The 13,503-nt window shown below is 48.1% G+C and overlaps 1 protein-coding gene across 4 annotated transcripts in view; it reads right to left on the reverse strand.

Annotated features, from left to right (window-relative positions):
- The window catches only part of FAM20A (FAM20A golgi associated secretory pathway pseudokinase), a 54,119-nt gene that overhangs the window by 35,444 nt on the left and 5,172 nt on the right, over positions 1-13,503 (reverse strand). The gene's annotated exons all lie outside the window — the stretch shown is intronic.

Consider the following 13,503-nt stretch of genomic DNA (forward strand, 5'->3'; position numbering starts at 1 on the left):
CCTAACAGGAAAGGGGGCTTAGAGTTTCATTTGATTTGGATTTCTCAGAAAAAGAAATCCATGTCACATTCCTTTCCCACTTGCGTCGGTGGAGTAAAAGCAGGTTCTGCTAGAGTAACAATGCAATCCTGAGATCTCAGTGGCTTCCCAAAACACAGGCTTCTTTCTCACTCATGCTATTTGTTTAGTGAAGGTCACAGCGTGATTCAGGGACCTGGCGTTAGGGATACGCCAAGATCCCAGCGTGTGGCCTTCCGAGGTCATCAGGGTCGGGAGAGGCCCTGGAGAGTTAACTGCTGGCCAGGAAGTGATGTAGGTCACGTCCACTCTCCTACCACTGGCTAGAACCGGTCAGATGTTCCCCCCCAGGCTGCCAGGGGGCTGGGACACAAGGGGAACATGTGGATTTGGGTGGCTCTGCCACAGTCTGGTGGTATTTAATCCACATAGGATGCGTCTTTTTATTTAATGTTACTAACTTGCATTTGTGTAGAGCTTATTACACATGTATTTTTGGGGGTTCTTTGCATGTATTATCTTATTCTAGTTCCCCCAAGCCCTGTGAATGGGTCACCCCTCCCTCCAGTCTCTGGAGGGAGAAATTAAGGTCCACAAAGGGGCAGTAACAAAGTGGTAAATGGAAAGGAGGAAGGAACAGCTCGGGTGTCTGACCCGGACCTTTTCGGCTCTTCCACAGAGGCAGCAGAGAAAGTGATGCTTTGTCAAGGATTTATTTAGACTATTGGTGGGGCCTCCCTAAAGATCAGGGAGGGGGTGGTGAGAACACCAAACGTGCTTATCTGTTCACTGTTGGGAAAGCAATGACACGGTATCAAGATTTTAGTGAGATTTTGCCGAACAGGCTGATTTCTCGACACAAACTCATTTCTATCTGGTTGAAACACGATCACTTCCTCCTCTCCGAGCTGGTTTCATGCTATGTTGCAACAGACCACTTGTTTTCACTCGGGGCTAACTGGGTCCCCAACCCCATCCTGACCTCCCGGGGTCAGTGCTCTGGCTCAGCGGTTGAGTAAGACCTACCCAGCGTGACAGGGGTGTCTGAGCTGGAGGGGACACAAAGCAGAGGAGACCTGAATCAGAAGGGGCAGATCGGGGACCGTCCCAGGTGCGGGAACCACGTGGACCTCTGTTCTCACGAGCAAAAATCAGACTCAGGAGGAACCAGTGACCCCAAATGGGTCTCTAGGTCTGAATAATAATAAGGAAAGTAGCTAACCTTTACACAGCACCTACCCTGTGCCCGGCACTGTTTTTAAGTGCTTTGCAATTTTAACCTATGGAATCCTCACGGAAATTCCATATGAAGTCAGTATTATTAGTAGTACTTCCTTAAAGACACGGGGACTGGTTTCAGGCAGCGAAGGTGACTTGTCCAAGGTCTTACCGCTAGGGAGTGGAGGTGCTGCGATTAAACCCAAGCCTGGAATCAGAATATGGGGGAGAGATTCTACCATCACTGATTTTCCCCCTGATTATAAAAGCAACATTTTTGTGGTGTAAAAATGAAACAAACAGCTCTACGGTGCATCACGATTGACGAGCTGAGCTATTTTTACAGCTTTTGGCGCTTACTGCCAGCTTGCCCTCGGGGAAGACCACACGATTCTGTGTGTCTGTAGCAGAGGGCTGGGAGCATTTCTGCCTCGCCCACCTCGGGCCGTGATGCAAGGGGTCACTCTGAGAGCACAGCCCCCAGGCCTCCTGCACTCGAATCTCATTTCCGCTGTGCTGCCGGGACCCGATCTCAGATAGGAGGCAAAGTTAAAGTCAACGTTGAATTTCTGCCTTGGAAATCCAGTTTCTCTCGTAACCTCGCCTGCCTGAGCCTTTCTCCTCCACCGAAGATGGGTGCGATATGGTACCTCTCTTACGGGGTTGTTGTGAGGATTAAGTGAGATAGTTTGTGAAGGAGGCAGCGTGGGGCCCCGAGGAGTAAGTGCTCTTCGGGGGTCATCTATTGGCAATGCCACCGACTCACCGGAGGCTCGGTTGCAAGGGAAGGGTCTGCAATGAGCAGACAGCAGCCTGTTTAAGGGGCTTAAGAAACGCTTTGTGAAAAGAAGAGAAGAAAAGTCATTCCTGCAATCTGCAGGATTCTTGTCATTTCAAGTCATGTCACTGAGCAAACATTAGCCGACCGGTTTTTACTCAGAAGCGTGTGTGCGCGTGGGGTGGGAAGTGATGTGATTTCTGAACGAGGTAGGCTAATTGCACATTGACCCAGTTCCGTGTTTTGTCCGTCCGCAAGCACTAGGTATCTGACATCTGGGTGACTGTGGGCACATCAGTACACGTATTTTCTGTCTCTGGAGCCCCAGATGTGGCTAAGGCAAGCCAAGCTGCTGGCCGGCCTGGAGGCCCTGGTTTCCCTGGCAGGGAGTGGGAGCTGACCAAAGCTGCTGTTTCGTCATCAACCACGAATCCCGCGTAAATGGATAAGGCTGGAGACGGACTGGGGGGGGGGGGGCGGGGGGGGCAAGTCAGCCATAAGGAACATGAAAGAATAACCCACGAGTGGTTCTTCCCTATTGGTGACTCAATGCTGTATGGCCCAAGCACCCTGCTCAGGGTGTTACATAAGTGACCTCACTCTGCCCTCCTGACACCCCTCGGGGTGGGTATTCCTGCCCATACTGCCGACCAGCACACCAGGTCTCCAGAAGATGAGCCTCGGGCCTCTTGGCGGCTCGTGGCAGAGCTGAGATTTAAACCCAGAACGGCCTGCCCACAGAGCCTCTGAAGTGCTCTTTTTCTCATTCATGCACCAAACATTTATTAAGCACCTACTATGTACAAGCCAGCCTTTTAGATACCTGCTTACATTGTCAAAGAGGCAAGCAAGCCTCCATCCTTCCATTAGGCTTCTGGGGCTGCCGTAACAGTGACCATACGTTTGGTGGCTTTCCAGAAATTTAGTGCTCTCACAGTTCTGGAGTCCAGGAGTTTGACATCGAGGTATCAGCAAGGCTGTGCTCCTTTGGGGGGGTGGGGAGGGGGGCGCATGCGGGAGAGAGTCCATTCTCTGCTTCTTCCAGCTTCCGGTGGCTGTTGGCATTCCCTGCCTGGTGGCCCCATCACCCTGCTCTCTGCTTTCTTGCTCACCCTGTCTCCCCTTCTGTGTCTAATCTCCCTCTGTTTTTCCTTATAAGGACACTTGTTTTAGGATTTAAGACCCACCCAGATTACCCAGGATGGTCTCCTCATCTCAAGATTCTTCACTTAATTACATCTACAAAGACTTTTTTCCTTTTCCAAATAAGATAACAGTGACAGATTCAGGGGATTAGGATGCGAATATATCCGTTCAATTCAGTACAATCCTTAAAAAGCTTGTGATCTAGTGAGGTTATATGCTGAGCATATCAATAAACAAGAAGGTGTTAAGTCCTGTTAAGAGTCCTGATGAAAATAAGGCAGGAGCTGGCAAATGAGGCCCTGGGACCCCTTTAGGTCGCTGAGACAGGAAAGCTCCCTGTGGGGGGGCAGATTTGAAAGGAGACCCGAAGGGCAAGAAGGAGCCAGCTGGTTATCTGGGGCCTAACGATTCTGGCCCATCTGCTTGTTTGTTTTTTTTTTTTTTTTTTTTTTTTATACTTAATGAGTAACTGATGTTTTTGGATGAGTTGGACACAGCACCCCTGCCAGGAAGTCAGGAAGAAGCACTTTCATGTATGCAGATAAAATAGTTTTCCTATCACAGATTACAAGTAACCTTAACAGATCACTAGCTCCGTTATTGCCAGAAAGAAGGGCTGCAGCTTGATTGTCATAAATCCAAGCTCATCATTTCTGGCTGACCTCCTCAGACCTTTTAATGGATTCACAGCTCATAACAGAACAGAAAGCCACCTCATTCAGTTACATTTTGCACTGAGTTTAACCCGCAGGGGCCATTACTAAATTCTGCTGCTCAAATTAGGCATTCAATGGTTGCTTTGTTGATGGTTTCTTAATATCAAAGGTAGGCATTTGATTATAATCTCTTTTAATATTTTTCCAGCCCCAAATTTTCAGTCACATGCTGTGGCATATGGCTTGGCAGTATTGATTACCCTTTGGCCCATCTGTCATTGCGGATCCAAAAGTATTGTGTGAGGCGGATCCAGACTGCCCTTGGACCTTTGGCTCCTTGCTGGACGGAGGTCGGTGGCTTTGAATTCACTCGCCCATCCCGTTGGACCACGACCTTCACATAGAGCCTTCTGTTCCTACTTCCAAGTTTAGCCAACTGCCAAGTCTCCTTCTCTGTGCTGAATGATAACCTTGAGAAGCGGCCCTCCAGGTGCTTCCAGGCATTTTATCCTAAATACAATGCCACTCAACATCGATCTGCTATGGGGCGTGTGGCTGGCTCAGTCGGTGAAGCGTCTGCCTTTGATTCAGGTCATGATCTCAGGGTCCCAGTATTAGGCTCCCTGCTCAGCAGGCAGCCTGCTCCTCCCTCTCCCTCTGTCCCCCACCCCCCGCTCGTGCTCTCTCTTGCTCACTCTCTCAAATAAATAAATAAAATATTAAAAAAAAGAAGAAGGTTTGCTAAAAAAGTGAGATTGGTGGAGACCTGCCCAAAGGAGGTGCCTCCTACCCGTTCCTCTGGAACCTCAATGCTGTCAATTTTCTCCTTAGAAAAGACAGGCCAGCAGGCCTACCTGCCAGGACTGGGCCACGTGGGGCCCGCGGGGACATAATTGTATGGACTTGCTGTGGGCCACAGTGCTGCTTATGCTGAGGAAGTCTTCCAAGGTGGAGGACCCTGGTCCTTATATACCATATCGTGTCCTCTGAGGTGCAGGATGTGAAGGAGGAGGAGAACAGGAAATTTCCAGGAATCCCTGTGCCCTTCCTGGGCCATGGGCTAGCTCTCGCCCTATAGACATGACTGGTGGTTCTCCTGAGCACAGCTCACTCTGGGGTGGATGGGTTTTCACAGAGGTGTATGAGAAGTTCTTCATTCTAGGGCCCGTGGGTCTTATTTTCCCTTTGACTTGTTTTTCTCACTATTTTACATTTTTTTACAATGAGACATGTCATAATTATCTTTATGATATATTTAAAAGATTATCTACTAGATAATATGTTATCTTTAAAATTTTTTTTACAATAAAACAATGGTCACTGACAGCCTGTGTATTCATAATGGAACGTGACTGCAATGGGCTGCAAGGTGGTCTTGAAAAAGACCTAATGTCCATGACCTAATCCTTGGGACCTGTGAATGTGACCTTGGCTGGAAATAGAGTCTATGCAGATGTAACAAAGTTAAGGAATTTTGAGATGAGATGGTCTTGGATTCTCCATGTGCGCCCCAGATCCAATGCCACGTGTCCTCATAGGAGAGGGACATAGGTGGCGGAGAAGACCCATATGCACAGAGACAGAAGAAGACGAGGTGATGGGACCATGGAGGCAGGGCTGGGAGTGATGCGGCCCCAGGTCAGAGGATGCTGGCAGCCACGACGAGTTGGAAGAGGCAAAGAACCGGTTCTCCCCCAGAGCCTCTGGACAGAGTGCTGTGCCCTCTGCCACGTGACCCCTGGGTTTCAGAGTCAGCCTCCAGAATCGCGAAAGAATAAATTTGTTACAGGAGCCCTAGGAAACATGGCAGTGACCGGATTCCCTTCTCAGAACTTGCTCAGGAAATGCTAACATCCAATGGCTCAGGGGCATGTCTTCTGACTTCTGAGAACTGGGACATCTTGGGCGTGCCGCGCATCTGGTCAAGCGTTCTCTGCCGAGGGGTCCAGGCCACTGAGCGACATAGTGTGTGGCATTAAAATCCATCCTTGATGGTCTATTTCATTTTCTGGCAGCAAATTATCCTGGACGACCTCCGGTTCTCGCTGTGACATTATAATGACACAATGATTGTGATTATAATAAACACGGCACACGCAGTTTTCCCTGTGTTGCTTTGATGCCATTTCACGGAGGGAGTTTTTGCGAATTTCAACGGAGGGTGTTCCAAGAGGCGTGGTCTCTGAGGGTCTCAGCAGAAGACAGCGCTTTTCTTCCCAGGGGTCCTACACAGGGTCTGCTGCCCAAGGCTGAAGCCAAAGATGCTGCTTTATATCCAAACACATATTGACTGGATGTCTTTCCATGGGAATACTCGGGTCAACCTCTCACTGGCTTTAAAGACCTGTCCTTTTCTACGGTGAACTAATTACAGACTGTTTAGAAGAGCTTCAGGAAGTAGAAAGGACTCTACATATTCATGCCGTTAATCATATTAAGTTATTATCACAAATGCCCTGGAGATAAATGAACAGATAATGGTCCTTGGAAATTTGCTTATAAAATACAGGCTCTTAATACACCTGAGAAGTGAAAACAAATTTTCATCATTGTTCTATTATGTTGGTTCATAGGAAAGGAAGTGTTTAAAAATTTACAGAACAAGGGATCCCTGGGTTGCTCAGTCGGTTAAGTGTCTGCCTTCGGCTCAGTTCATGATCCCAGGGTCCTGGGATCGAGCCCCACATCGGGCTTCTTGCTCTGCTAGGAGACTACTTCTCCCTCTCCCTGCCATTCCCCCTGCTTGTGCTCTCAATCTCTCTCTGACAAATAAATAAATAAATAAAATCTTTTAAAAAAATTTACAAAACAAGTTTTAAACACCTGGTGAGATGATGCTGTGTCCTGGACCCATTCAATCAGACTGTCTGTGGCCCTGGGGAAGATTAGGACCATCGTGGAAGGGATGCAAGGAGACAGAAAGCCCAGTGTCAGCTTCGGACCTCAAAAATGATCTCCAGAACAAGGCGGAGCTTCAAGTCTGTCCATAACCAGGTAGAGTAGGAAGAGTCTGAAGGAAGAGCTAAACAAACACTTGGCCCTAAGGAGGGGATTGAGGCTGTCTCGTCTGGGAGTGAGGGAGTTTTCAAGGGCTTGAACAGGGAGGCCCAGAGGCTTCATGAAGCTGGAAGAACCACAGTGGGAGGAGGGGACAATTTCAGAGATGACTTTGCCTGTGCCCCAGGAGCTGAGGGGGAGCCAGGCCCAAGCCAGCAGATCAGCCATGACTCTTCCCCATCAGTTACCTCTGTATCAGTCTGCTCAGGCCGCTGTACCAAAATACAGCAGACTGGTGCTGCTTAAACAACAGAAATTTATTTCTCATGGTTCTGGAGGCTAGAAGTCCAAGATCAAGGTGTCAGCAGACTTGGTTTCTCCCACGGCCTGTCTCCATGGCTTGAGGGTGGCCGCCTTCTCTGTGTCGTCACATCGCCGTCTCTCCGTGCATAGGTATCCCTCATGTTTCTCCCTCTTCTTTCAAGGACACCAGTCATAGTGGATTAAGACCCCACCCTTGTGACCTCATTTAACCTTAATCTGAATTATCCAGTCTCCAAAAACAGTCACATTCTGAGGTGTACTGCAGGTTAGAACTTGAACGTATGACTTTTGTGGGAACATGACTCAGTCCATAGTGGCTTCTTTTGATTTTTGAAGTGTGATTTTTGAAGGGTTATGTTAGACTTCTTTCTCACTGACACATGGGGCTGGCTCTTGCCACTTATCTGCCTGACAATTCACCAGCAAAAGGGACGTCCTCTGAGCCTTTGCTCAGTGGAACACTACTAAGTTATTAGACCATCTCCTCTCCAATGGCCAGGGGACCTGAATCTCCCCAGATGGCCTTTGATCTATCTTGGCCAATGAAATGTAGCAGAAGTGACACTTAGCAGGTTCTGGCCAGGACCCCCAGGGGCTGTGCACACGTCTCCTCTGTCTTGGTAACTTGCTACCACCATGTGATGAAGCCCAGATTAGCTGACTGGGGGATGACAGGCCATGGAGAGCCACGGTCATCATCTCAGCCAGGGTCCCAGATAAGGGACCCCAGGGGAGAGGGCGCATCCCAGATCAGCAGAACTTATGCAGCAGCAGAAGTCTCAGTGAGCCCAGCAGAGGCCAGAAGAATACTCAGCTGAGCCCAGCCCAAACTGCTCACTTGCAGAATCATGAGCTAATAAATTGTTCTTGTTTTTCCTTTTTTTTTTTTTTATTAATGGTTCTTGTTTTAAGTCAGTATATTTTGGAATGATTTGTTGTGCAGCAAAAGCAAACATTATATTAGCCCTAAAAGATGCTCTCTTATGCTCAAGGAGCCAGAAGCATTGGCAAAGCCATGGTGGGGGGCATGGTCATTAGCAGGTGCCATGCTCTCATTACTGATAACAGCTGGGGGGTGGGGCGGGGGCACATCAATTTGAGAGAAAAGAAGAAAAGATGTTTACTCTATTTCCACATATTCCAAATCAGTGGTTTTCACAATTTTTCTACAAGTGGAACCTTCCTTACAAAAGAAATCTTACACAGAATCCCCAATGTATAAAACAAACAAAATGTATAATTTATCATTATAAATCTAAGTTACAGGGTGAAATATGTAAACTTTTTTTTTGTAAACTTATTTTTAAAAGCTAATCAACAAGAATGAGAGGGGTAACAGGATTATGAACTCAAGCATTTAGACTTGGGGGTAATGGAAGACAGAAATAGTCTTATTTCAGTACCTGATTAATTTCCACACATTGTGTTGGTAGTAGAGCACAAAAAATCCTGATCAATACACATAAGTAGTGGGGGTGGGAGACAGTTTTTAACAGCTCACCTTGCAATCTCAGAATACTCCTCAATTAAACAAAGATAGGAGGAGAGGGCATCTGTCCGCATAAATTACCAATGTGCTGTCACGTGCATAACACAATCAGGTGTGAGTTTTCTCATCTTAAGATCATCTTAAAGTACACTCTTTCAAGACGAAAATTAATCAATCATTTGCAGAACCTGAGAAGCACCTCCTGAAACCCAAAAGTTCATGGAGTGCACCTGGAAAATGACTGCCCCGTATTTTCACTCTGATAGACTTTGAAGAAGAAATCTTGGTCAAAGATGTGCCATGCTTGGAAAACAGAGCAGCCAGGAGCCTTCAGGGATCACAACTCACCCTCTTCGTTTCCGAAGGGAGGCAGGCCTGAAGAAGGCAAGCGATTTCTTCAGGATTGACACACAGACGTCTTGGCTCCAGGTAGAATCTCTTTTCAGGAGACAGACATGAGCCCATGAATGAGCTGGGTCCACATCAGTTTCTTCTTTGGGCTCCCATGAAGGGAGTAAGGTTGATTTAAGCCCAAGCACATAAAGATGCCTAGCTTCTTGGGAGGATTTTAATGGTTGGTATAAAAAGTCTGCACGTTAGGAATTTGTTATAAATGAATTTGGTTTTATTTTTATATTTTTATTTTTTAAGATTTATTTATTTGAGTGAGAGAGAGCAGAGCGCAAGAGAGCACACACGAGCTGGGGTAGTGGGGTGAGGAGCAGAGCGAGAGGGAGAAGCAGACTCCCCCCTGAGCAGGGTGCCGGAGGTGGGTCTCCATCCCAGGACCCTGGGATCACGACCTGAGCCGAAGGCAGTTGTTTGACCGACTGAGCCACCCAGGCAGCCCCGAATTTGGTTTTAAAAAGCCTTAATTATGGGGAGACTGGGTGGCTCAGTCGTTAAGCGTCTGCCTTGGGCTCAGGTCATGATCCCAGGGTCCTGGGATCGAGCCCCGCATCGGGCTCCCTGCTCAGCGGGAAGCCTGCTTCTCCCTCTCTCACTCCCCCTGCTTGTGTTGCCTCTCTCGCTGTGTCTCTCTCTGTCAAATAAATAAAATCTTTTTAAAAAAAACCAAAAAACCGTAATTAAAACTCCAGAACAGTGTCTCCAGGAGTCAGAAAGTGCCTTGCGCTTAAGCTGAGAAACTTTCCAGCATCCCTGGTCAGGACTGTTCCTCCAGGACCCCTGCCCACCCAGTGTCACTTTCGGGGATTGCTCTCCCCCCGCCCACTGAGCCACCTGGCTGAAAGGAGAGTTTCCAAGGCTCCGCCTCCCTGACGCCAGTGATTGGTTGAGGGGTGGGCAGCCGCCTCAAAGGTGGGCCAATCATAGCTCTCTACAGCCCGGCTGTTTTCTCAGACCCGGCCAATCAGCATCTCTCCTCAGAATCTTTCCTTTTGGAAATCGGAGAAACCCTTTTCTCTCCAGTCCTAGGACTGTTGGGACGCGAAGCGGCAGGAGGGGATTCAAACTAGGGAGACAGAAAGGACACCTGCCCCTGCTCAGTTTTGGTTACTGGAGTCTCTACATTTCCTTTTCCAGCTTGCCTTACTTTGAGTTGGGTCTCTGTCACTTGAAACCAGTACACTTTTCAAAAATCTTAAACTATTTCTTAGGGAAATAAACATATGCACAGAATGCAAACTTGGCATAAAATGTAAGGGAAACAGACCTCCTCACTTGAACTCAGTGGGGTCCAAAGACCCCGTTAAAAATCCCCTGCAAAGGAACAGTACTTAATAAGGGGCTTGATTTGATTGTGGTTGGTCTTTCTCTAGCGTCTCTGACTGCTCAGAGGGGCACAGAATGCATAAAAAAGCGGCTACTGGTTGTGCATCATTCTTAATTCAGAGCGAAAAACACGAGCTGAGCTGCTAAGTGCAGACAAATACACGATTCCTACAGAATTTGCAACTGTTCAGCCACGGAAGAAAATGAGTCAGAAATAGAAAACTCCCATTTGAACTGATGAAACGGATACCCGTGGGACACTTGAATTGGCCAGGAAAGACCATTTGTCCCCGCATCTAGACTCCCCTTTTTGGCAGCATCATCAGACATATTTCCCTCCGACCCAGGAAGCTTGCCCAGGGATTGACAGCACGTTTGCTATCTGCGTGCTGGCTTTGACTTCCCAGGGCCAGACACCGCTGATTTGCTTTTGCCAGCAGAGATCTTCTCTAAGCCCCCAACCTCTTCCAAGTTTTCTAAAATTCCACCTCTCCCACGGCCAGCTTTTTTTTTTTTTTTTTTTTTTTTAACAGCCCAGCTTCTTGGTCCATGGGCCACGTGCCAACGCTCCTTAAGTTTCTTTTACTCTCCATCTTTTGCTGAATTTTATTACACGTTCTTGGCTGCTTATCCCCTCTTCTCTATTCCCTGCGGCTTCCCAAATGGAACTGGTCTGTTACTAGGGGATCCAATAAATTAGACCTTTTTCTGACTCTTAACTTTGCCTCTTGCCCAAGCCAAATTCTACTGGCTGCCCCCCATGCTTGGCCTCCGAAGTCCTGGATGCCAGCATCTTTCCGGCTCTCAAACTCAGTCTGTCCTGATTTCACATTTCAACCCTAGGACATTCTGCCAAGTGACAGGGCACAAAAAGAGGGAAGCGTTTTTGTTGTTGTTGTTTCCTCCTCGCTGTGGCTTCCATTAGGCATATATCTGTGTGAGCCTCTAACAACAGGCTCACAGATGCTCCTTTGCCTGGTAACTTCTGTTCCACTCAAGTGGCAGCTATTGAGAATGGCATCCCCCCTCGGCTTTCGGCCACATGCAAGCCTCCTTCAGCGGAACCCACAGGCTCTTGTCAGCCTCCCGCTTAATGAATAATCACAAGAAAAACACAGGTCGGCCTCTGCCAAGGGGCAGCGCAGGGATTGCTTTGGCTAAGTGGGGGTCTCCGTGCTTCCCACGTGCTTTCATGCAACACTTCTTGGCTGCTCTTCTTCAGAGAGGACAGGAAACTAAGGAAGTTCCCTCCTCCTGGCACCTGACACCTTCTCAACTCTGCTTCAGGGCTTTTTTTTTTTTAATTGACTTTATTTAGGCTATTGCAATAAAGAGAACACCCACCCCAGATCCAAATTTTAGGATGTCTCTGTAGGGTGGTTTTGTCTTAGAACTTTATAGGGAGGAGTTGGAAGTTATAGGTGGGGTGATTTTATGGTTGGCGTTGTTTTGGTTTGAAGCTTTTTTTCATATGACGTAACAGGCCATTTACTAACAGCCCCCAAATCCTGATGTTGTCTGTTCCCAATTATTTGCTCCACTGGCTCCCCCTGGGCGCCCCCCACCCCCATGAGAAACCATGAAACAGATGTATTAGCGAGACCACGTGCAAGCCGGGGGCTTTTCATGCCGGGAGCGAAGGGCTATTCATTCTCACGGGAAGTTCCAGACAGCCGCCCTGAAGCTGGATGGGGCCCCGTCATAAAAAAATAATATGGTGTTATATGGGGGGGAACCGTATAGTCAGAGAGGGACCAGAGTGGGTTGAGGCAGTCAGAAAAGCCTTTCCAGAAGAGGGGAAGTGAGGGCCTGTGGACATCAAAGGATGCACAGTGGAGATGCTGATGGTTAGGCACGCATCCCAGAGCCAGACCCTCTGGGTCCAAAGCCTGCCTGTGGTTTGCTGGCTGCCTGACTTTGGAAAGCAAGTTATGCAACCTTCTTGTCCCCAGTTTCTTCTACGAAAGGAAACCAAGAGCAGTACTGTATTTGTTTGCTATTGCTGTGTAACAAACTACAACAGACCTCCCGGCTTAAAGTCGCACCCGTCCGTCAGCTCGCAGAGTTAGAGGTCAGCTGTGTTCTCTGCGCAGGCTTTGCAAGGCTGATGTTCAGCTGTCGACCAGGTCGAGTTCTTGTCTGGAGGCTCTGGGGGGAAAATCTGCTTCTGCTGTTGGCAGAATTGATTTCCTTGTGGTTGTGGGACTGATGGCCCTGATTCCCTGCTGGCCATCGCCTGAGGGCCAATCTTAAGTCCTACGTGTCCCTTGCCATGTGGTCCCCTCCACCTTCAAGTCGGCAATGGTCCATCAGATCCGTATCATACTTTAAATCCCTGACTTCCTTTTCTTCCATCAGCTGGAGAAAACCCCCTGTTTTTTTTTCTTTTTTAAAGATTTATTTATTTATTTGAGAGAGAGAGTGTGTGCACCAGTGAGGGGAGGGGCAGAGGGAAAGGGAGAGAGAATCCTCAAGCAGACTCCCTGCTGAGCATGGAGCCCGATGCGGCTCCATCACAGGACCTTGAGATCATGACCTGAGTCAAACACTCAACTGACTGAGCCACCCAGGTGCTCCCAAACTCCCTCCTTTTAAAGGGCTCCTGTGATTAGGTCAGGCACACCTGGATAATCTATCTCAAGGTCAACTCATCTGGGACTTTAATTACATCCATAAAATCCCTTTAGAGCAGGAACTAGATTAGCATTTGGTTGAATAATGAGGAGAATGTGTGTGTACACCAGAGCTGGGAATCTAATGGGGCCATCTTGGATTTTGTCCACCGTATGCACCTCCTTCTAAGGAAACTGTAAAGCCCAAGTTAGCAAGTTTATGTGACGTACCTGGGCCAGACCAAGCATGTTTCAGGTAGGGGGTTTGCATGCAAATAATTAGCTAGTTGAGTTCCCAGGATTGATGAGAACTTCATGTGGTGAAAGGAGAGTGTTGGGGGTTGGGAACAAGGGACTGACGTCCCCTGGTGCTTGGCCGAGGGACTTGATTTTGATATACTTGGACATAGGAAATGCCTGTCCTCCTTGGACGAACACCCCTGAGATCCTCCCTGATTTCAGTCTTTGCTGCGGTAATGGCAGCAAAGACCGGGCTCTGGAATGAGGGAGAAGGGACCCGAAAATGGCCTC

This window comes from Mirounga angustirostris, unplaced genomic scaffold (genome assembly GCF_029215605.1).
Source record: "Mirounga angustirostris isolate CCGP_5_RB_7025 unplaced genomic scaffold, mMirAng1.0.hap1 SCAF_17, whole genome shotgun sequence".
Lineage (NCBI taxonomy): Eukaryota > Metazoa > Chordata > Mammalia > Carnivora > Phocidae > Mirounga > Mirounga angustirostris.